This window comes from Bubalus kerabau, chromosome 5 (genome assembly GCF_029407905.1).
Source record: "Bubalus kerabau isolate K-KA32 ecotype Philippines breed swamp buffalo chromosome 5, PCC_UOA_SB_1v2, whole genome shotgun sequence".
Classification (NCBI taxonomy): domain Eukaryota; kingdom Metazoa; phylum Chordata; class Mammalia; order Artiodactyla; family Bovidae; genus Bubalus; species Bubalus kerabau.
In genome coordinates, this window is record NC_073628.1 from 74,722,486 (window position 1) to 74,748,319 (window position 25,834).

Below are 25,834 nucleotides of genomic sequence, written 5' to 3' on the forward strand. Positions count from 1 at the left end.
GTCACTATCCAGCTGCATTAGACAAGGTCTCTAACTGAGACTTGTATGTATATACACACTTCTCGCTATTCTTGTGTATAGATATACTTCACAGACTGGAAACCCAATGGGAAATAAAACACAATCACAGAAACCTATATTTTAAACTAAACTAAGGCTTCCCTGGTGGCTCAGACTGTAAATAATCTTCCCACAGTGCAGAAGACCTGGGTTTGATACCTGGGTCAGGAAGATTCCCTGGAGAAGGGAATGGCAACCCACTGCAGTATTCTTGCCTGAAGAATTCCACGGACAGTGGAGCTTGGCGAGTTATAATCCATGGGGTCAAAAAGAGTCAGACATGACTGAGCGACTAACACAACACACACAAACTAACACAACACACACAAACACAGATTTGTTTGAAATAAAGAAAGTGTAAATTTCATCTAGGGAATTCCCTGGTGGTCCAGTGGTTAGGATTCTGTGCTTTCACCACAGTGGTACTGGGTTCAATCCCTCTTGGGGAATTAAGATTCCATAAGCCACACAATACAGCCAAAAAAATTTAAAAATTGTCATCTAACTAAAAATTTTAATCCCCAAATTGCCCATCCATAGCCCTCTTGGCAACCCTAGGAACTGACCTTCACCTAGTCCATAATAGGAAAACTTTCAGATAAACAACAAGGAGCATCGCAATTAGCTGCAGTTTGCATGAAATAGAAAAGAAAATCCCTAAACAGATACAAATATTTTTTAGAATGCCAACAAATCAGATTGACTTAAAAGTAACCATTTACTTGATTGACACCAAGGGGAATGACGTTTGTTTCTGCCTTCGCACTGTGTATGGCATGTAATAATAACTCAGTGAATGTCTATGGAACTGAACTATTAAGCTAAGTATATAGAGCCAAGGTGAGTCAGCTTTAGCATCAGCAGTATGGTGGCTATTTACTCATTTGACCCTGCAAAATAGGGTCAATTGTACCGTAATCCCACTTTAAAATCAACTAGTTGAATTAATATCTTGTTGAAACATCCATTAGACCCCACTTACGATAATTAACAAGCCAAAGGAAGGTTTTCTGCCACAGACAACAGAACCACTGTGTCACGTTCCAGTGAAGTGGAAAAAGAAGTAGAGAGCAAAATGCAGCTGAAGGTGAAATCAGCTTCTAAACATGTAAAGAGACTAACAGTCCCGATTTGAGGAGTATCAGAAAAAGTCAGAATTTTTAGCCTTGGGAAAAATATTTCTCTTCCCCAAGTAGTTCTTTGCAGCCATAAAACTAGACAGACTACCCTGAGCAGTAGGTGTTTTCTTGAAACTCCCTTGCTTTACTGTCCATGGGGCTCTCCGGTCAAGAATACTGGAGTGGGTTGCCATTCCTTCCTCCAGTGGACCATGTTTTCTCAGAACTCTTCACTATGACCCATCCATCTTGGGTGGACCCGCACGGCATGGCTCATAGCTTCACTGAGTTACACAGGTCCCTGACTGCAGTCATGAAATCAAAAGATGCTTGCTCCTTGGAAGAAAAGCTGTGATAAACCTAGACAGCATATTAAGAAGTAGAGACATCACTTTGCTGACAAAGGTCTGTATAATCAAAGCTGTGGTTTTTCCAGTAGTCATGTATGGATGTGAGAGTCCGTAAAGAAGGCTGAGTGCTGAAGAATTAATGCTTTCAAACTGTGGTGTTGGAGAAGACTCCTGAGAGTCCCTTGGACTACAAGAAGATCAAACCAGTCAATCCTAAAGGAAATCAGTCCTGAATATTCATTGGAAGGACTGATGCTGAAGCTGAAGCTCCAATACTTTGGCCACCTGATGTGAAGAACTGACTCATTGGACAAGACCCTGATGCTGGGAAAGATTGAAGGCAAAAGAAGGGGGCGACAGATGATGAGATGATTAGATAGCATCACTGACTCAATGGACATGAATTTGAGCAAACTCTGGGAGACAGTGAAGGACAGGGAAGCCTGGCGTGCTGCAATCCATGGGGTCGCAAAGAGTTGGACACAAATTAGCAAGTAACACCACCAACAACAAATCCTGAGCCGTGAAGAAATGTTCTTGGGGTCTGAATATTTATAGATCTTTTCTTATATTTATTACTGTAAAATTCGATTTTTGCTCTGCTTTTCTCTAAACCCTGTCTCAAGAGGGAATATATTCAGCAAACTATCAGAAATTATGATAAGAAAAGTGATCGGTGCAGCCTCTCTCTAAATGTTCTGACAATCAGTACAGTTAGAGATGCAACAAGAAGAGCTCTTGTTGCAGAATGAATGTGGAAAGCAAACTTGAATCTGTCCTGGGGTGATAGAACGCATCAAATAGGCCACACCAAGGCAACCATGTGGCCAGTGCTGGACGTGCATAGACAATGAACTGAATTAAGAAGCACACGCTGACTATCGTAGACAAAGGGTCAACTATGGGAAGTGAGGCCTGCTGACACTGGGATCCTGCAGCACGTTTCTTACAGTATTTTACAAATGGCACATTGGTTTATGATTGCACGGGAGAAAGATAAAAAAGCAAAACAATACAAAAAGAATGGCTGCGTTCTACTACTGATGAAAAAAAGAAAAGCATTCCTCTTGCCTCCATAACTCTGAGCCAGTTGAAGAAGAAGAAGACAAGAGACCACAGATCAAAGCAAAAAAATATCACTTCTATTTCTGATAAAGGGTGAGTTTGGCAATGCAGAACGGACAGTGTTTTGAGTCAAACTGCCCTGTTAACTGAAGCAGTGAATCAGGTATGCTTACTTTCCAGATCTCAGGCAAAGCTGAATGATGGCGACCTCATCTCTAGCCACCAGCCTTCACGTGATGATAGAAGAACCACTCTGCTGGAGCCCAGGAGAATGCTCATTCCCTGTGAGCAGCTTGCTCCTACGATAGAGAACGGAGGGACCTCGTGGAGCATCTTCTGTCTACTGGAAACGAATTCTATTGGTGGTTACTCCACCTCCCTAAAAGTGAGTCGAGGTTTGAAGAAGAACCAGGAGTTACAGTATCTTGTTTCACTGGCAATGATGGAAACATTGAGTGGAAAGTGTTCCCTTCTTAACAGTATGAATTGGTACAAAACTACTGATAATTTCTTGTCAACCCAGCTCAGTTTAGATTTCCATTCTAGACCTTGATTTTCTTTCCAAAATCAATATCGCCTCCTGTCTGCTTCCAAAACACATACACTGTTAGTCTGTAGGGAATATAAATACCTTATTCTGGAAAGAATTAATATTTTAATCTTTTCTCTGTAGTTCTTATACATACTTCATATATTCTGATTTGTACTGCATACTTCTTGTTTCCAAGGAGCTTGTCAGTGTAATTATGTGGTATAGTATTTAGCATGTATTACATGTAATTAAAGGGTGTATCAATACGTGTGCTCTGAGCAAACTCAGCTTGGCTCGTACCCACCCTCCTTCTCCATCTATTTGTACATTAACAATTAAAAAATCTGGTTTTGAGGCTATGAGAAGTAAAGAGGGTTGTAGCTAGAACAAAGCTATGGCCAGAGCACTGATTCCACTGTCCTCACAGAGGATTATCGGGAAGGAGACATTGTATAGTTTTAGCCACTGAGCTATGTGTTAGTCTATAGCATATCCACTGCCTTTGTACATATTGGGGAGTTATTGAGCCAAACAGAAAGGTAAAAAAATGCAAAAGGATTGGAAGAAGTAAGCAATCATGATAGAAATAGAAGTGAAACAGCAAGGTACTATGCTCCAATCAGGGCTTCCCAGGTGGTGCTAGAGGTAAGGAGACATAAGAGATATGGGTTCAATCCCTGGGTCAGGAAGATCCCCTGGAGAAGAGCATGGCAACTCACTCCAGTATTCTTGCCTGGAGAATCCCATGGACAGAGGGGCCTGGCGGGCAACAGTCCACGGGGTCACAAAGAGTCAGACATGACTGAAGCGACTTGGCAGGCATGCATGCTCCAGTCAATTGAAATGAGTCACATTGGATTGCCAACAAACGGAATTAGGAAAAGCCTTTCAAAATCTAAACTGTTTATACGTAGAGGTGCTTTTTAATCACACCAAGTAAGTTTATAATTCAGGCAGAGTCAAATTATTTGTACTGTATTTCAAACTATGTTACAACAGGAACTTATTTGTATTTCACACAATACCAATGATAACTTTTATCCTTACTTTTATATTCAAGGTATATAATTTCCCTACTGAAAATCAAACAAGCATTTTCCACATACAGAGGTTTGGCACACCAGAAATTCTGAGGGACCTTCCTACTGCAAAACACACTGGTGATTGCTGGGCTTAGAGGAAAAAGGAGTAATTTCCAAGTCTCTTCCCACAATGCTACTTTGGAAGAGGGGGAATGAATCACGGAGACAAACCCTGGACTCACTGCTGGGCACAGTGAGTGGGCAGAGGATCGGTACTATAGCGACAGCAAAGCAATGACAGGCCTCAAGCCTACAAATAAGAGGCAGTGCTTTGAGTCAATAGCAAAGTGTCGGATGGGACTGGACACCTTCTCAGTAAGACAGAACCCTGGAAAGGAGCTACAGGGTAGACTGACTGATGGCAACATCTGCTCATAGCAGAGACAAATACGTATTTTACCTGAAAGAAAATATCTCTAATTTAACCCTATAAAATCTCCACAAAGACTGGACAATTTGGAGTTCACAAAGATCATTCATCACAAAAGAGAATAAGATTCCAATGGGGAAAAAAAATAGAGGCGGGGGATTTAAAAACAACAGATTTAGATTACCTCGTCTTCATATACTTGAATCATCATAAACAACGTATTGAGTAGTCATGTATGAAATGCATGAAGAACTGAAGTATGGAATCACAAAAAAATAGGCAAGCTACCAGTGATCTCCAAATGACTGGTGTCAACTCTGTGCAACCCCATAGACAGCAGCCCGCCAGGCTCCCCCGTCCCTGGGATCCTCCAGGCAAGAACACTGGAGTGGGTTGCCATTTCCTTCTCCAATGCATGAAAGTGAAAAGTGAAAGCCAAGTCGCTCAGTCGTGTCCGACTCTTAGCAACCCCATGGACTGCAGCCTACCAGGCTCCTCCGTCCATGGGATTTTCCAAGCAAGAGTTCTGGAGTGGGGTGCCATTGCCTTCTCTGCTCCAAATGACTACATAGATCTAAAAAGGAAAAAAATGGAGGTTCAGAAGTGAAAATATAATTTTCAAACAAATTCCTCAACAAATGGATTAAACAGCAGATTAAATACAATTAAAGAGAAAAATAGTTCCCTAAAAGATACCTCTGAAAAAATAAAAATGCAGCACAAACTAACAAGATATAAAATATGAAATAGAAATTAAGAGAGATAATGAGTTCTAATATATAAGCAATCTGAGTTCCATACGAAGATCATAAAATAATTTGAAGTCATAATTACTGAGGATTTTTCTATAACTAATATAAGCATAGTATACATTCAGGAAATTTAACACTTCTCAAGCAGAATAAATAAAAAGAAATCCATATCTACACACAGCATAGTGACACTACAGAACACCAAAGACAAAGATTGCTTTTCAAAAGTAATTGCAGAGAAAAGTAAGGTCACCTAGAAAAGAAAGACAATTACAGTGACAACAGACCTCTCAACAGCAACAACGGAGCCAAAATTGGGGGAATAATAATTTCAGGGTGCTGATAGAAAATGACTATCAAATTATAATTGAGTATTCAGAAAAATGACCTTTCATAAATGAGGGTAAAATAAAGACATTTTATTTTATAATGAAAGCATTTTACTTTATAATTTTATAATGAAAGTATTTCCCACCAATAAACCTGTGCTGCTGGAGCTTTTAAGAATACATTTTGAGAAGAAAGAAATTACTTACAAAAATGTCATCTGACATACAAAAGGAAATAGTATATAAAATAGTAATCAAAATATGTAACTTAAAAAACATCATCTGCATAAAATAATAACAAGTTTAATATATAGAAGAATTAAGAGCAGAACCAAAATACTATACTACAATAGTCATAATTCAAAGGGAGACGATGGAGCTAAGGTTGTTGTATGAGGCAAGATAGTGTGCATATATATTTTGTAGAATAAACATTAAAAAAAAAGACAAAGGATACACCCGTGGCTGATTCATGTCAATGTATGGCAAAACCACTACAATATTGTAAAGTAATTAGCATCGAATTAAAATAAATAAATTTATTGTAAAAAAACAAAAAATAAAAATAAAATAGAAGACAAAGTATAAAGTTTTCAAACTAACATAGGAAAATAATGGTTAAGAGAAAATAATAAACAAAAATAACAAATAAATCAACATCAAGAATGGAGGACAAAATGAAGAAACAAAAACAGAGGTAAAATAGAAATCAGAGAATAGATGGAAGAAAAATTTCAACAATATTCAGCTATATGATTACTCTTAATACACTTAAAGAGATCAAGCTCATTAAAATATATTATCATAGTAGACAAAAACATCCTGTATATTCTATTTACAATGGACACTCCAAAAATAAAAGAACATTTAAAAAGTATAGAAAGAAAAAGAAAGGAGAAATTTATCATTCAAAAAAATAATCAGATCAGATCAGTCACTCAGTCGTGTCAGACTCTTCGTGACCCCATGAATAATAATAAGCTAATTTAACCATATCATTGCCAGACAAAACCAACTTTGAGACAAAAAGGATTATTAAAGGTCAAGTACTTAATTACAAAAGGCTTAATTTGCCAGGGATACAATTTAAATTTTGTGCATCTCCATTAAAATGGGCTTCCCTGGTGGCTCAGGTGGTAAAAAATCTGCCCACCAATGCCAGAGACACAAGAGATATAGGTTCAATTTCTGGGTTGGGAAGATGCCCTAGAGAAGGGAATGACTACCCACTCCAGTATTCTTGCCTGAGAAATCCCATGGACAGAGGAGCTTGGCAGGCCACAGTCAGTCCATGGGGGTCGCAAAGAGTCAGACTCAACTGAGTAACTAACACTTCACTTCACTTTCACTTCATCCCCATTAAAATAGCCTAAAAATGTAAAAGGTAAATATTGATAGAAATTGAGGTATACATTTTTTAATCTTCATTACATTTAAGAAATTTCAGCATCTCTCTCTTACTTTTGGTAGGAGAAGCAGAAAAAAATAGGGACGATATAGCCTATTTGTAAAATAATTTAGGTGAATCATATCATCAGTATATTAAAAAATAATATGGCCAGACAAATTTATTCTAGGAATGCAAGGATGGTTCAATGGATAACAAAAAGATAGCTTAATTGATGATAAAAGGAGATTTAATAAAATTCACTATAAATTTATGATGTTTAAAAGTGACTTAGATTAGAAATAGAAAGCTGTTTCCTTTAGTGGAAGTATCTATCTCAAACTAAGTGTCAAAATGATATTTATGATGAAACATTATGGGTTTAAGAGACTGCTCTGTAATCACTCTTCCTCAGGTCTGATAGTAGCTTTGCCACTTACTACTTCAACTTGAGCAAATTAACTTATAAAACCAGAGAAATGCAAATCAAAACCACAATGAGGTACTATCTCATGCCAGTCAGAATGGCTGTCATCAAAAAGTCTACAAGTAATAAATGCTGGAGAGGGTGTGGAAAAAAGGGAAACCTCTTCCGCTGTTGGTGGGAATGCAAACTAGTACAGCCACCATGGGGAACAGTATGGAGATTTCTTAAAAAACTGGAAATAGAACTGCCTTATGATCCAGCAATCCCACTGCTGGGCATACACACTGAGGAAACCAGAATTGAAAGCGACACATGTACCTCAATATTCATTTCAGAGCTGTTTACAATATCTAGGACATGGAAGCAACCTAGATGACCATCGGCAGACGAATGGATAAGGAAGTTGTAGTACATATACACAATGGAATATTACTCAGCTATAAAAAAAAAAGAACACATTTACCTCGGTTCTAATGAGGTGGGTGAAACTGGAGACTATTATACAGAATGAAGTAAGTCAGAAAGAGAAATACCAATGCAGTATATTAATGCATATATGTGGAATTTAGAAAGATGGTAACGATGCTGTATGCAAGACAGCAGAAGAGACACAGTCATAAAGAACAGACTTTTGGACTCTGTGGAAGGCAAGGGTGGGATAATTTGAGAGAATAGCATTGAAACATGTATATTACCATATATAAAATAGATGACCAGTGTAAGTTCAATGCATGAAGCAGGGCACTCAAAGCCAGTGCTCTGGGACAACCCAGAGGGATGGGATGGGGAGGGAGGTGGGAGGGGGTTTCAAGATGGAGGACACATGTATACCCATGGCTGATTCATGTTGATCTATGGCAAAAACCACCATAATATTGTAAAGTTGTTAACCTCCAATTAAAATAAATGAATTTTAAAAATCATTTGTTTTTCTCATATTATATATCAAAATAAAATAGTAAATCTTTCAGTTCAGTTCAGTTCAGTTGCTCAGTCATGTCCGACTCTTTGTGACCCCATGAATTGCAGCACACCAGGCCTCCCTGTCCATCACCAACTCCCGGAGTTCACCCAAACTCATGTCCATCGAGTTGGTGATGCTATCCAGCAATCTCATCCTCTGTCGTCCCCTTCTCCTCCTGCCCCCAATCTCTCCCAGCATCAGAGTCTTTTCCAATGAGTCAACTCTTCACATGAGGTGGCCAAAGTACTGGAGTTTCAGCTTTAGCATCAGTCCTTCCAAAGAACACCCAGGATTGATCTCCTTTAGAATGGACTGGTTGGATCTCCTTGCAGTCCAAGGGGCTCTCAAGAGTCTTCTCCAACACCACACTTCAAAAGCATCAATTCTTTGGCACTCAGCTTTCTTCACAGTCCAACTCTCACATCCATACATGACCACTGGAAAAACCATAGCCTTGACTAGACAGACCTTTGTGGACAAAGTGATGTCTTTGCTTTTTAATATGCTGTCTAGGTTGGTCATAACTGTCCTTCCAAGGAATAAGCATCTTTTAATTTCATGGCGGCTATCACCATCTGCAGTGATTTTGGAGCCCAGAAAAATAAAGTCAACTACTGTTTCCACTGTTTCTCCATCTATTTTCCATGAAGTGATGGGACAAGATGCCATGATCTGAGTTTTCTGAATGTCGAGCTTTAAGCCAACTTTTTCACTCTCCACTTTCACTTTCATGTGGTGTCATCCACATATCTGAAATTATTGATATTTCTGCCTGCAATCTTGATTCCAGCTTGTGCTTCTTCCAGCCCAGTGTTTCTCATGATGTACTCTGCATAGAAGTTAAATAAGCAGGGTGACAATATACAGCCTTGATGTACTCCTTTTCCTATTTGGAACCAGTCTGTTGTTCCATGTCCAGTTCTAACTGTTGCTTCCTGACCTGCATACAGGTTTCTCAAGAGGCAGGTCAGGTGGTCTGGTATTCCCATCTCTTTCAGAATTTTCCACAGTTTATTGTGATCCACACAGTCAAAGGCTTTGGCATAGTCAATAAAGCAGAAATATATGTTTTTCTGGAACTCTCTTGCTTTTTCCATGATCCAGAGGATGTTGGCAATTTGATCTCTGGTTCCTCTGCCTTTTCTTAAACCAGCTTGAACATCTGGAAGTTCACAGTTCACATATTGCTGAAGCCTGGTTTGGAGAATTTTGAGCATTACTTTACTAGCGTGTGAGATGAGTACAATTGTGTGGTAGTTTGAGCATTCTTTGGCATTGCCTTTCTTTAGGATTGGAATGAAAACCACTGTGGCCATTGCTAAGTTTTCCAAATTTGCTGACATATTGTGTGTAGCACTTTCACAGCATCATCTTTCAGGATTTGAAATAGCTCAACTGGAATTCCATCACCTCCACTAGCTTTGTTCGTAGCGATGCTTTCTAAGGCCTACTTGACTTCATATTCCAGGATGTCTTGCTCAAGGTGAGGGGGAGTGATCACACCATTGTGATTATCTGGATCATGAAGATCTTTTGTGTACAGTTCTTCTGTGTATTCTTGCCACTTCTTCTTAATATCTTCTGCTCCTATTAGGTCCATACCATTTCTGTCCTTTATTGTTTAGTCGCTAAATTGTGTCCAACTCTTTTGTGACCCCATGGACTTGAGCTCACAAGACTCCTCTGTCCATGGGATGTCCCTGACAAGAATACTGGAGTGGGTTTCCATTTCCTTCTCCAGGGGATCTTCCTGACCCAGAGATTAAAACTGCATCTCCTGCACTGGCAGGTGGATTCTTTACCGCTGAACCTCCAGGGAAACCCTTGATTATTCATACAATTTACTTTACCTGGATGCACATTTAGTATGTTATCTCCCCTAGCTACATTGTCAGCTCCTAGAGGGCAAAACCATCTCTTTTTCCTTCTAAAATTAACCAGTTTAGGTAAGAAAAAGACAATCTGGCTTTGACAGAACTATTAACAATAAAGATGATATGTATTTTTAAATGATAATAGCCCCAAGTAGAGAACTATTCAATAAATTAAAAGGTAAACTTCCAAACTCATTCTATGAGGCCACCATCACCCTAATACCAAAACCTGACAAAGATGCCACAAAAAAAGAAAACTACAGGCCAATTTCACTGATGAACATAGATGCAAAAATCCTTAACAAAATTCTAGCAATCAGAATCCAACAACACATTAAAAAGATCATACACCATGACCAAGTGGGCTTTATCCCATGGATGCAAGGATTCTTCAATATCTGCAAATCAATCAATGTAATACACCACATTAACAAGTTGAAAAATAAAAACCACATGATTATCTCAATAGATGCAGAGAAAGCCTTTGACAAAATTCAACATCCATTTATGAGAAAAACTCTCCAGAAAGCAGGAATAGAAGGAACATACCTCAACATAATAAAAGCTATATATGACAAACCCACAGCAAACATTATCCTCAATGGTGAAAAATTGAAAGCATTTCCTCTAAAGTCAGGAACAAGACAAGGGTGCCCACTTTCACCATTACTATTCAATATAGTTTTGGGAGTTTTGGCCACAGCAATCAGAGCAGAAAAAGAAATTAAAGGAATCCAAATTGGAAAAGAAGAAGTAAAGCTCTCACTATTTGCAGATGACATGATCCTCTACATAGAAAACCCTAAAGACTCCACCAGAAAATTACTAGAACTAATCAATGACTATAGTAAAGTTGCAGGATATAAAATCAACACACAGAAATCCCTTGCATTCCTATACACTAATAATGAGAAAACAGAAAGAGAAATTAAGGAAACAATTCCATTCACCATTGCAACGGAAAGAATAAAATACTTAGGAATATATCTACCTAAAGAAACTAAAGACCTATATATAGAAAACTATAAAACACTGGTGAAAGAAATCAAAGAGGACACTAACAGATGGAGAAATAGACCATGTTCATGGATTGGAAGAATCAATATAGTGAAAATGAGTATACTACCCAAAGCAATCTATAGATTCAATGCAATCCCTATCAAGCTACCAACAGTATTCTTCACAGAGCTAGAACAAATAATTTCACAATTTGTATGGAAATACAAAAAACCTCGATTAGCCAAAGCGATCTTGAGAAAGAAGAATGGAACTGGAGGAATCAACCTGCCTGACTTCAGGCTCTACTACAAAGCCACAGTTGTCAAGACAGTATGGTACTGGCACAAAGACAGAAATATAGATCAATGGAACAAAATAGAAAGCCCAGAGATAAATCCACGCACATATGGACACCTTATCTTTGACAAAGGAGGCAAGAATATACAATGGATTAAAGACAATTTCTTTAACAAGTGGTGCTGGGAAATCTGGTCAACCACTTGTAAAAGAATGAAACTAGAACACTTTCTAACACCATACACAAAAATAAACTCAAAATGGATTAAAGATCTAAACGTAAGACCAGAAACTATAAAACTCCTAGAGGAGAACATAGTCAAAACACTCTCTGACATACATCACAGCAGGATCCTCTATGACCCACCTCCCAGAATATTGGAAATAAAAGCAAAAATAAACAAATGGGACCTAATTAAACTTAAAAGCTTCTGCACATCAAAGGAAACTATTAGCAAGGTGAAAAGACAGCCTTCAGAATGGGAGAAGATAATAGCAAATGAAGCAACTGACAAACAACTAATCTCGAGAATATACAAGCAACTCCTACAGCTCAACTCCAGAAAAATAAATGACCCAATCAAAAAATGGGCCAAAGAACTAAATAGACATTTCTCCAAAGAAGACATACAGATGGCTAACAAACACATGAAAAGATGCTCAACATCACTCATTATCAGAGAAATGCAAATCAAAACCACAATGAGGTACCATTTCACACCAGTCAGAATGGCTGCGATCCAAAAGTCTACAAGTAATAAATGCTGGAGAGGGTGTGGAGAAAAGGGAACCCTCTTACACTGTTGGTGGGAATGCAAACTAGTACAGCCACTATGGAGAACAGTGTGGAGATTCCTTAAAAAACTGCAAATAGAACTGCCTTATGATCCAGCAATCCCACTGCTGGGCATACACACTGAGGAAACCAGAAGGGAAAGAGACACATGTACCCCAATGTTCATCACAGCACTGTTTATAATAGCCAGGACATGGAAGCAACCTAGATGTCCAGCAGCGGATGAATGGATAAGAAAGCAGTGGTACATATACACAATGGAGTGTTACTCAGCCATTAAAAAGAATACATTTTAATCAGTTCTAATGAGGTGGATGAAACTGGAGCCTATTATACAGAGTGAAGTACGCCAGAAAGAAAAACACCAATACAGTATACTAACGCATATATATGGAATTTAGAAAGATGGTAACAATAACCCTGTGTACGAGACAGCAAAAGAGACACTGATGTATAGAACAGTCTTATGGACTCTGTGGGAGAGGGAGAGGGTGGGAAGATTTGGGAGAATGGCATTGAAACATGTAAAATATCATGTATGAAACGAGTTGCCAGTCCAGGTTCGATGCACAATGCTGGATGCTTGGGGCTGGTGCACTGGGACGACCCAGAGGGATGGTATGGGGAGGGAGGAGGGAGGGGGGTTCAGGATGGGGAACACATGTATATCTGTGGCAGATTCATTTTGATATTTGGCAAAACTAATACAATTTTGTAAAGTTTAAAAATAAAATTAAATAAATAAATTAAAACACAGATATTAAATGATAAGGTGAATATTGGAAAGTTACCAATGAATGATTAAAATTTGATTAAAATGACTGTATTCCACACTTTTCCTTTTTGGAATTCCCTCTGCAACAATTGGGTAATTGGAGTCACCTGTCTCCCACCCTCTATCCTTCCCTTCCTCTCCTTCTTCAATAGCTCTATTGAATTGTAATTTACATCCCATGAAATTCACCTATGGTGAATGTGCCATTTGAAAATTTTGGTAAATTTACGAAATTTTATACATCTTTTTTGATTCCCCTCTAGCTCCAGACATGATGCTGTGTGTTACTAGGTAGCCAATAAATCCCCAGAAAGAATGAATAAACTAATCATAGATATTTAAGTACCTTAGTAGACCTTCTCATTATAGTTGACTCATTTGAACTGCTTTTCAAAAAACCAAGTCCATCATGATGTGAGACTTTTCCTGGCAGCATGAGCATCCAATCTCCTGAGAGGCCATGTAGCTGAAGTTCAGCCTCTGTACCGTGGTCAAATTAAATCTCAGAGACAGAGTTTTGCATGAAGCAGAAAAGAATAGTTTTATTGCTTTGCCAGGCAGAGGGGACTAGAGAGGGCTGTGTGTATCACTCAGTCACATCCAACTCTTGACTCCTCTGTTCATGGAATTCTCCCAGGCAAGAATACTGGACTAGGTTGCTGTTGGGATGGAACCTGGGTCTCCTGCATTGCAGGGAGATTCTTTACCATTTGAGCCACCTGGATTAATGCCCTCAAAACTGTGTGTCCTGACCTGGAAGAAGTAGTGAGGAGTTTTATAGTAATAGTTCAAAGTGGAGAGTGGGATCAGCTCAAGGACATTTTTCTGATTGGCTGGTGGTGAGGTAATCTGGAGTCAGGATCATGAACCTTCTGGCTCCAAATGGCCTGGGGTCTATGTGCTTGTAGACAGCTTGCAGTTAACTTCTTCTACCTGGTGGGGGGTTTCAATATCTGCAAAATAGCCCAAAGATATTGTTATGTGTATCACCTGAAGGGAAACCAGAACCCTGTCCCAAGGCTGTACTATTGTTTCTTATTGCTCCTCCCTTGTCTCTGTGTCCCCTCCCTTCCCTGATTAGCAACTGTTGGAACCTGCCCTGTGGGTCCCAGGGAAGGTCTTGGAGGCTGTATGAAGCCTACTTCCTGTAATCAAGAAATGGGGAACGCAGAAAAGCTTTAGTGCCCAGGAGACCCAATGGGTCCTGCTTCATTTCAGCCATACAGGAGGGTAGGATGTATAATGGTTCTTTCGTGGAGAATTCAGACACTGCATATTCCTTTGAGAAGTGCTGAAGGAACAGCAGCCTCGGGACTCAGACTGGTTTGACGGTGGAACCCAGACAAACTCAATTCTGTTCTTGAATAACCAGTCTTAATTGCCCAAACAAAGACTAAACTTGTTTAATAAACAATTCACTCATGTGGTAAATACCTGTACCTTAGACACATGCTTTAATTATGTGTTGGGAATCCCCTGGCAGTCCAGTGGTTAGGACTCCATGCTTTCACTGCCGAGAGCCTGGGTTTGATGCCTGATCAGGGAACAAAGATCCTAAATCTGCCTAGCAAGGCCAAGAAAGAAAAAAGTATGTTAAAGCTTTTTTTTTTTTTTAATTTCAAAGCAGTATACAAATAAAATAAATTGAACATTGTGATTTATATTCACTTATTTCTCTTGGGCATACATATATGTGTAGTGAGTTACTTAGCAGACAATAGTCATTCATTAGCACCAACAGCAAGAGACATTTGAATATGTTTGGATGGATGAGAATATGATAACAGTTGAGAATTTTCTTTTAAAAAGTGAATTATATATTTTAAAAAATGCTATTAACAAATGGTATCCATAAACTTTGGCTATAAAACATTTTTTGTTCGCTAAGACATTTATATACAGATCTGAAATTCAATAGAAAATCAAAGAATTAGATAAAAGAATAACTTCACAGTTTATGAGTACTGCACCTCATTTTATTTATAATAAGACATGCTTAAGAATATGTAATTTTTGCCATTTGGCTATAAAATCTTATGTTTCAACTGTAACATAGTATTTCCTTAGTTTGATTTGTAAGAATTTAATACTTTCTTTGTTATTGGACTACCATTATATTATTATGAATAAAGGTATTTTTACCTTTTTAGAGGTTTTTTGGTAGTACAGGAATGATATTAATGAATTAAAAATGACCATATCATTCTCTAACCACCAATCACCATCACCATCATACGCACACCAAACACACACACACACCCCCTTAAATCTCATCAATAAATCCTCATTGGTCCAAGTCCATGGTCCTTGCATGATGTGCAAGACTTCACACCCAACCTTGTCTACTTCTGAAGACAATCCTTTGATCACCAAATTCAAGTTTATGTCCCAGGAATATCAGATTATTCACAGTTCCCAGGACAATTCCTGTTAGTCCTGTTTCCTGCTTTCGCAAATGGAATACCCTTTCCCCAAATCACTGCTTTCTTTCCTTTTCCTCTGCCAGATTACCTGTCTGGAAAAATATTCATTCATCCTTTAAAACTCTGCAGATACCTCTCCTGAGAAGCTTTCTCTGTGCACAGATTCAGCATATTCCTTCTTTGTTGTTTTGAGTTGCTGCTGTTGTATTTGGTAACATCTCTGAGCCAGGGCAGGGTTCTATTATTTAACATTTTCCTCTGTGTTATAAGGGCTTCCCTTTCAGTTCAGCTGGTAAAGAATTTGCCTGCAATGCGAGAGACCTAGGTTCGATACTTGGGTTTGGAAGATCCCTTGGAGAAGAGAAAGGTTACCCACTCCAGTATTCTGGCCTAGAGAATTCCATGGACTGTATAGTCCACAGGGTCACAAAGAGTCAGACATGACTGCAGGACTTTCTTTTCACTTCACTTCATGTCTGTTGCCCCTATGGAACTGGAGCTCTTTGAGATCAGAAGCCAGTCCTCATTAACCTCTGTCCACCTCCTGCCTACCACCAAGCCTGGTTCATATTCAGTAAATGTTTCTCAGTTCAGTTCAGTCGTGTCCGACTTTTTGTGACCCCATGGACTCCAGCACACCAGGCCTCCCTGTCCATCCCAACTCCCGGAGCCTACTCAAACTCATGTCCATCGAGTTGGTGATGCCATCCAACCATCTCATCCTCTGTCGTCCCCTTCTCCTCCCACCTCCAATCTTTCCCAGCATCAGGGTCTTTTCCAATGAGTCAGATCTTTGCATCAGGTGGCCAAAGTATTGGAGTTTCAGCTTCAATATCAGTCCTTCCAAAGAATATTCAGGACTGATCTCCTTTAGGATGGACTGGTTGAATCTCCTTGCAGTCCAAGGGACTCTCAAGAGTCTTCTCCAACACCACAGTTCAAAAGCATCAGTTCTCCAGCTCTCAGCTTTCTTCACAGTCCAACTCTCACATCCATACATGACCACTGGAAAAACCATAGCTTTGACCAGACGGACCTTTGTTGGCAAAGTAATGTCTCTACTTCTTAATATACTGTCTAAATGTTTCTAAATCTCTTCAATTTTGAGGGCATAAACCATTAATTTTATATTTTTAAAAGATATGTCCTGAAATCACTTTAAAAGTGATTTTTACTGCCACCAAAACAAAAGAATGGAACAACTTCACCGTCTGCTTGCCTGCCTCGCAATTAGTATCTCGTGATAGTTACACAAGATCATCAGTGGTGGAAGTCTGGCACCTTTGCGGAGAGAGAGTTAAGGGCCCTTAATGAATTTGGTACCCTGAGTACTTCTGACTAGATATCTTTATGAATGGGAAGATCTTTGTCATAGAGTGTTTATCCCAAGATACATTTGCAAAGTGGAAAATTAGCTGTACTATTACTTGTTTTTGGACCAAGAGTTTTTCTTCCCTTCATTATTCACAGCTGATTACATGGCTGTGGATTTCAAAAAATGTACACCTCTTTCACATTCACACATGCAACTGAAATCCATATTATATTTAAGTTCACTTCTTGTTTGGAAATGAGATACATAAAATCAGAGTATCATGTGGCATTTGCATGCTCAGCCTCTTAGAAAGCTAAGTAATTCTCTCCCTTCTCCAGAGTACATCTATTTTCTAAAGATATTCCCTGTTTCACCAATGAGAATAATCACAGGGGACTTTTCCCCCCTAAGGTGTTATTTTGATTTCAGGAATTAAGCTCTAATTGAGCAGCTGAGAAAGATCCTGCTGTAAATGTTAATGATGGAGCCAGCTTTTCTAATGAATTCCAGCTGATGAGGGGCCAGGAGAAAGAGGAGAACAGCAAGACATGTTGGGGGTGGACTGTACGATTAGTGACCTCCAAGAATAGTGATGGAGAAGGCAATGGCACCCCACTCCAGTGCTCTTGCCTGGAAAATCCCATGGGTGGAGGAGCCTGATAGGCTGCAGCCCACTGGGTCGTGAAGAGTCGGACACGACTGAGTGACTTCACTTTCACTTTTCACTTTCATGCACTGGAGAAGGAAATGGAAGCCCACTCCAGTGTTCTTGCCTGAAGAATCCCAGGGACAGAGGAGCCTGGTGGGCTGCCGTCTATGGGGTTGCACAGAGTCGGACACAACTGAAGCAACTTAGCAGCAGCAGCAGCAGCAAGAATAGTGACCTCCAAGTTCATGTTTATCTGGACCCTTAGGATATGACCTTATTTAGAAACAGGGTCTTTTTAGATGTAATTAATCAAGGATGAAATTATCTGGATTTACTGTGGGTCTTAAATTCAAGGGGACTAACTGGTGGCTCAGTGGTAAAGAGCCACCTGCAATGCAAGAGACACAGGTTTGATCCCTGGGTCAGGAAGACCCCTGGAGGAGGAAATGGCAACCCACTCCTCTATTGTTGCCTGGGAAATCCACTGGACAAAGAAGCCTGGCAGGCTACAGTCCATAGGGTGGCAAAAGAGTTGGAAAGGACTTAGAGACTAAACAACACTTAAATCCAGTACTTGATACCTTAGAAGAAGAGGAGAGGGCACTTATCAGGTGGTCTAGTGGCTAAGATTCTATGCTCCAATGAAGGGGCCCAGGTTTCAACCCCTGGTCAGGGAATAAGATCCGCCATGCTGCAACTAACCATTTGCATGCCACAATTAACAATCCCGCATGCTGCAATGAAAATCAAAGATCCCATGTGCTGCAGCTAAGACCTGGTACAGCCAAATAAATAAATACTTTTTTTTTTAATGGAGAAGAAGAGAAGACACAGAGAAACACAGGAGAAGACAGCCATGTGAGACAGGCAGAGATTGGAGTGATGCAGCCACAAGCCAAGGATGTCTGGGGTCATCAGAATTGGAAGAGGCCTGAAAGGATTCTTCCCTAGAGACTTTAGAGGGAGCATGTTCTTGCTGACACTGTGATTTCAAACTTCTAGCTTCCAGAATCAAGAGGATAAATTTCTTCTGTTTTAAGCTACCAAATTTCTTGTCATTTATTATGACACCCACAAGAGACTCTACAGGTTGCATATTTGTGTATCCAAATAATTATTTACTGAGTGCTCCCTATTTGCCAAGTACTATGATAGGTACTTGTTTTTGTTGTTTAGTGGCTAAGTTGTGTCCAACTCTTTTGTGACCCCATGGACTGTGGCCCACCAGGCTCCTTTAGTCCATGGGATTTCCCAGGCAAGAATATTGGAGTGGGTTGCCATTCCCTTCTCTAGGAGAGCTTCCCAACCCAGGGATCAAACCTGCTTCTCCTGCATTGGCAGGCGGATTCATTACTGCTGAGCTACCTGGGAAGCCCATGCTAGGTATATCCCTAGTAATATCTAGCCCATTACTAGGTATATTGTAATACATAAGTGAGACATTAAACAAATGCAGTACTTATAGTGCTGTGAGAGTATAAGCTAAGAGGTGTAGCTTGAGGGTTTGAGAAAGACTTAGCCACAAGTGAAGCAAGCAATGGGTAGGGTAGTCCAGCTATGAGCAGTTGTCCATGTAAATAGGGAAGGTAATGGAGACCATTGCAACAGAGGAAAGCCAAAAACTTTTAGGAAAATTTCAGCACTCTGAGATATGTAGGAGATTGGTTGGTAAAGTGTGTCTGGATCATGATTATTGGTAGACCAGTAACACAAGGTGATCCTGGAGATGCGGTCAGGGATGACATCATACAGGTCCTTGTAGGTTTTGTCAAATGTCAGACATTATTCTAAGTACAATCACAAGTCTTGTGAAGAATTTTTAAAAGGGTGTTGTATTATGACTGTGATTGTATTGTGATTGACTTGTCTTGTGATTAAAGTCATTTTTAAGAGATTAGTCTAGTTATTCTGTAGACAAGGAGTTGGAGGTAAGAATGAGTAAGAATGAGTGTTGGTCGCCGGGTAGAAGTCCACTGCAGTGGTTCAGAAAAGACACAGGGTGGCCTAGAGTCAAGATCATGGTAGTGGAGTTAGAGATGTGAATGGATTTAAGATACTTCTGAGGGAAATAAGTCATAGGACTTCTTGTCTAGAGAAAGGAGTGAAATGGACAGATGTGAAGAAAATATTTGCTTGGAAAAACTAGAAGGGGAACACATTTTATGGATTCAGTGGGCCTGAATTTATTTTTGGATTTGTTTCCAGAAGCGTCTTTGTGACATCTAAGCACAGATGTAATGTTGTCATCAAATATACAGGGCTAAAGTTGAGATGCTCATGCTGGCCTGAAGATGTAAATTCCAAGTCATCAGAATTAATTTGTATTTGAAGCAATGGGAATAAAAAACATCATCTAGGGAGAAAATGTAAAGAGAGGAGACTTGCAGAACAGAAGCACTCCTGAAGGATATGGAGATAGGCTTTTAAAAATACGGCAAGAAAGATCAGAGGAAAACGAGGTGGTGATGGTGTGTGCAAGCCAAGAGAAAGAAGTGGTTTAAGGAGAAAGGGCCAACTAGGTCAAAAGCTGATGGGTGTCTAAGTATGATGAGACTGAAAAAACGTCTCTTGAATTTAGTAATATGGAGGACATCGGTGACCTTAACCAAAAGCTGAAAATGGCCAGTGGCAGGCAGAAGTGGGGGTGCCCATAGACCACAGGAATAAAGAATGCCAACAGGGTAGATGCTGTGAAGTCAGGATTCTATGCTCATCCCCACTATGATGTCTTTGGGTTTCAAAAAAACCCTGAAGTGCTTAGAATTTCTGAGTTGCCTGAGACTGGATTTCCATGCCCTGGTAGAACGGTAGCTTGAAATAAAGATTAAGTTCAGTTGTAGAGAAAGTCACCTGTCTTTTTGTACATTTGGGCAGAGAGATTCATCTTGCTACATGAAGTGAGTTAGAGGAGCATTAACATTGGAGAAGGCAATGGCACCCCACCCCAATACTCTTGCCTGGAAAATCCCATGGATGGAGGAGCCTGGTGGGCTGCAGTCCATGGGGTCGCTGAGGGTCGGACACGACTGAGCGACTTCACTTTCACTTTTCACTTTCATGCATTGGAGAAGGAAATGGCAACCCACTCCAGTGTTCTTGCCTGGAGAATCCCAGGGATGGGGGAGCCTGGTGGGCTGCCAGCTATGGGGTCGCACAGAGTCGGACACGACTGAAGCAACTTAGCAGCAACATTGGAGAGGAAGAGATGGAACATTCTAGAAAGACCAAGGAAAACCAGCACACCCAACCCCAGTGGAAGAATTTTTCAAGCCCACTAACAAATGTAAACAGGCTAAAAATTTCTGCACAGGATTTGTTTTTTTATGCAACATAATCAGTCACCCAACTCTCTTCCAGGATTTCAAGTCTAGAAATTAGTATCTGCTTCTCCCACTGATTCATCTGTTCCAGGGCCAAGGAACATGTGTGTTTAAAAATCTCTCAAGAGGTTCTGATATTCTGATGGTGAAGTGGAACCTCTGAGGTATCTAATCTCTAGGGTCCCTTCAACTCCAGCACTTTACAATCCAGAGGATAAAGGATAGACACCGTGGCAACACATTACCAGTGGCTTGATGGAAGTTGATTCTAATTCATGTTTGGTCTTCAGATGGCACTCTCCAGTTATCAGTGTGAGTTTCTGGTTTCATTTCCAAATAAAATTCAAAGACTACCGTAAGGGTTCCAAGAAAGCTTGATCTAAAGCATATCCCAGAAGACATTACAAAAGTAAACTCCAAAGCCTCATGTCTTTAAGGATCTCTATGTCATGGCCTTTATTTGACGTGTATATTTTAGTTAGCTGGGCTTCTCTGTAGGCTCAGCGGTAAAGAATCCATCTGCCAGTGCAGGAAACATGGGTTTGATCCCTGGGTTAGGAAGATCCCCTGGAGAAAGAAATTGCAACCCACTCCAGTATTCTTGCCTGGAAAATCCCTTGGACAAAGAAGCTTGGTAGGCTATAGTCCATTGGGTTGAAAAGAGTCAGGCACAACTTAGCAACTAAACAACAATTTTAGTTAAAAAAGCATTTCTAAGAGAAGTCATCTCATTTTGTTAAAAGATGTAGTTTCTAAATCTTCTGACTTTTGTAAGAAAAATGTTTTTTCTAAGCCTGGTCCCAACATTGAATAGGCATTTTTCAGCTTTTTTGTTTGTATTCTTATCTACTGTGCCACCAGAAAAGTCCAACTCCTATGACTATTCAAATATACATTTTCAAACTATTTTAAACTTCTCATGACTTGAGGTAATTCATAGAGCAAGAAATAACCAGAAAAGTATTTCTACTAAATAGTTTTAGTATTTAAGATGATGGATTCTTAATAGGATCTCTTTTTATTTTTATAGTTAGGTTGTTGTTGTTCAGTTACTAAGTTGTGACTCTTTGCAACCCCATGGACTGCTTAATTACATATTTTACAAATATGTAAAAATATCCCCTGAGATCACTCTAACAAAATTATTTTTGAAGACATGTCTCATAATGCAACATTACATACTTAAGAAGAAATGGGATAGTTGTGTACTATTTATTTTCTGTTGTGTTTCTCTGGTGGCTCAATGGTAAAGAACCCACCTGCCAATACAGGAGACATGGGTTCCATCCCTGGGTCAGAAAGATCCCCTGGAGAAGGAAATGGCAGCACACTCTAGTATTCTTGCCTGGGAAATCCCATGAACAGAGGAGCCTGGAGGGCTACAATCAGTGGGATTGCAAAAGAGTCGAACATGACTTAGCAACTAAATAGCAACAACAAAAGTGATAGTAATTAAGGGTACCCTCTCATCTGCATGCCTCAGGTTTTTTTTTTAATGTATTTTATTGAAGTATAGTTGATTTACAATATTTTGTTAGTCTCGGGTGTACAGCTAAGTAATTTAGCTACACATACATATATGTATCTATACACATTCTTTTTCATATTCCTTTCCATTATAGTTTATCATAAGATGTTGATCATAGCTCACTGTACTATACAGTTCAGTTCAGTTCAGTCGCTTAGTCATGTCTGACTCTTTGTGACCCCATGGACTGCAGTGAGCCAGGCCTCCCTGTCCATCACCACCTCCCGGAGCTTGCTCAAACTCAAGTTGGTGATGCCATCCAACCATCTCATCTTCTGTTGTCCCCTTCTCCTCCTGCCTTCAGTCTTTCCCAGCATCAGGGTCTTTTCTAAGCAGTCAGTTCTTTGCATCAGGTGGCCAAAGTACTATACAGTAAGACCTTTTATGTATGATCATTTGCATCTGCTAATCGTAAACTCCCAATCCATCTCTCCCCCACTCCTCTCCTCCTTGGCAATCACAAGTCTGTTCTCTATGTCTGTGAGTCTGTTCCTGTTTCATAGGCAAGTTCATTTGTGTCATAGTTTGCTGCTAAGTCACTTCAGTCGTGTCCGATTCTGTGCGACCCCATAAACAGCAACCCACCAGGCTCCTCTGTCCCTGGGATTCTCCAGGCAAGAACACTGGAGTGGGTTGCCATTTCCTTCTGCAATGCATGAAAGTGAAAAGTGAAAGTGAAGTTGCTCAGTCATGTCCGACTCTTAGCGACCCCATGGACTGCAGCCTTCCAGGCTCCTCCATCGATGAGATTTTCCAGGCAAAAGTACTGGAGTGGGGTGTCATTGCCTTCTCTGGTGTCATAGTTTAGACGCACACATAAGTGATGTCTTATAGTATTTGTCTTTTTCTGACTGACTTCCCTTAGTATGATACTCTCTAGGTCCATATATGTTGCTGCAAATGGCATTATTTCATCCTTATTTTTATGCCCGAGTAATAGTCCATTGTATATATATACCACATCTTCTTTATCCATTCCCCTGTTGATGGATATTTAGGTTATTTCCATCTATTGGCTGCTGTGAATAGTGCTGTTATGAACAAGGAGGGCACGTATCTTTTTGAATTATAGTTTTGTCTGAATATATGACCAGGGGTGTGACTGCTAGATAGCATGGTAGCTGTATTTTCAGTTTTCTAAGGACCCTCCATCCTATTTTCCATAGTGTGCTTGCCTCAGGTTTGCAAATGGTGAGACTTTAATGTGGTGGGACACCCACTTGAGTTCCTTGGGCTTCTCTCTGCCACTTTGCTCACATCTCTGAAACATCAAATTGCTGAGTTTGGGAGGAAAAACTGGACTTAAAGCCTGACTCATTCCACTACGAATGTCTTTCACCTCTGCTCCCTGTGCCAGTTTTTACCTCAGCAGCTCTGTCTCTGTGAACAAGACCCAAGTCCTTTGGTTTCCCGGAGGCTGGGTGATGGAGTCAGGAAGCCCATTGTTCTTGCATAACTGACCACATTCTCCAGAACTGCTTCTATTGACTCTGAATCCAGCTGGAAGCGACGGCAGATCTTTGGGAACCCCCTACAATTCCAACAACTATGTCCTCATGATTGAATGCCTTTGGGAGGGGCAGAAGGATAGCACACAGAATGGTTACTGATCATGTCACTTCAATATGTGGACAAGTAGAGAAAAATCAACAAATGAAAAGATAAGCTCTCCACCCTTGAGAAGTTTATATGTTTGGCTAGCTTTTCTATTTTGATAGATTATATATTTTGACAGTTTTGTGGACATCTGATCAAATGTTTGTACCTCATGAAATGAAGCAGGTAGAGGTATATGTCTTTTGATCAAATGCAGATAAGCCCTAAGATGTATTATGTAATTTAATTCACATTATGAAAGTAGTCTTTCCCTTTAGCCATCCAGTTACCTGACTATAAAAAATTCCTGTGTTAGTATTATGTCATGCATATAAACGTGTTTTAAATATTTCAAAACATTATGTACACATAAATTGTAAGCTATTATTTTGGTCATAGCACATTCCAAACTTGACATCCTTTCTTTGTTCATTTATTCTCAAATCTTCTCACCTGAGCATTTATTACATCAGGCATAAGCTGGTTATTTAAGATCTAGGAATAGCCACCTCATTTTCCAATTCTAGAATAATTCTTATCAAGTAAATTTTGTCAAGTAGAAGTTAACATATTATTCTTGCATTCCAACTAGCAATCTTTAACTGACAGGAAAATCAATGCCATTTCCTCAACAGCAAATTATATTCCACTTCTGTGCATTATAGCACTTTTCTTGGAGTTGATAAATAAGGGGAAAATACTGATGGTCATTTAACTTAGTAGGATTTACTTAAATGAACTGCCAGAAAGGACTTAATTTTTAAAATAATTGATTTTTCTCTGCATCAGATGAAAAATATACAATAGAGTAAATGGAAGTCTTTTAAACAAAAGTAATTTTCTGTTCATTAAATGAAACACAAAGTAAACTCTAAGGTTGAATTATCTAAATCTTTGAAAAACAATTACTTGCAGGTTATTAACCTATTTTTAAGGCAAGAGGTTTTAACTGGCATTCGGAGAGATTCCTAACCTGACATGCATTGAGATGAAAAAATTTTTGAAATAGTTATCACTACCCTAATGTTTTTGCTACATACTGGTAGAGGAAAATAGCTGAATGTATTCAAGTGATTTGAAAATGACATGCAGTGTCTCATGAAAGGTAATGGCAGCTGAGAGACCTGGAAAAAAAATCCATACTGACCTCACCACTGTTCAGCTTCTATCCATAGTTGTCACTCAAAAGGTGATATCACATAAAAGCTTTCCAATCTGAAGCTTAAGTTTCCATAGTAGGGCAAAATCCTATTACCTTCAAACCCACCTTTCAGACATCTATTCTCTTCTCTTCATGTTTGCAAACCACTGACAGTTTCTTCTAGGTAAAATGTCTTTACCCAGGTTGGTTCTTCTTATTATCCCAGCCCCAAATCTTCCTTAAAAAATAATCAGTTGTTTAGAATGATATGCAGGTTAATTACAGTTTTCTTAAAGTTAAATTATGTAGCACCCAACTTCATTTAATTGCCATCTCCTACCATGGCTGTTTCTTTTTTTTTTTTTTTTTTTAATTTTTCCATAGCTGAAAATTTTCTGGTATTTAAATTGTGTTTTTTGAATTTCATTTTCATATATTTTGAACATTTCACTTGTTTAAATGTTCTTGAGATCTAGGAATAGAAGAGATTAGTGGTGGATTCTATAACATTACTCAAAATTTTAAAAATGTATAGAATTTATAGACGTGAGTTTACAGTCGTCTATTCAAAAAAAGCTGGTTGGAAGTTAGAAAATAATAAATTTAATTCTGCCTGTGTATATGATGTGAGATGATTAGTGTTTGCTTAATATTTCATCTGACTTTATAATTACTGATAGACACT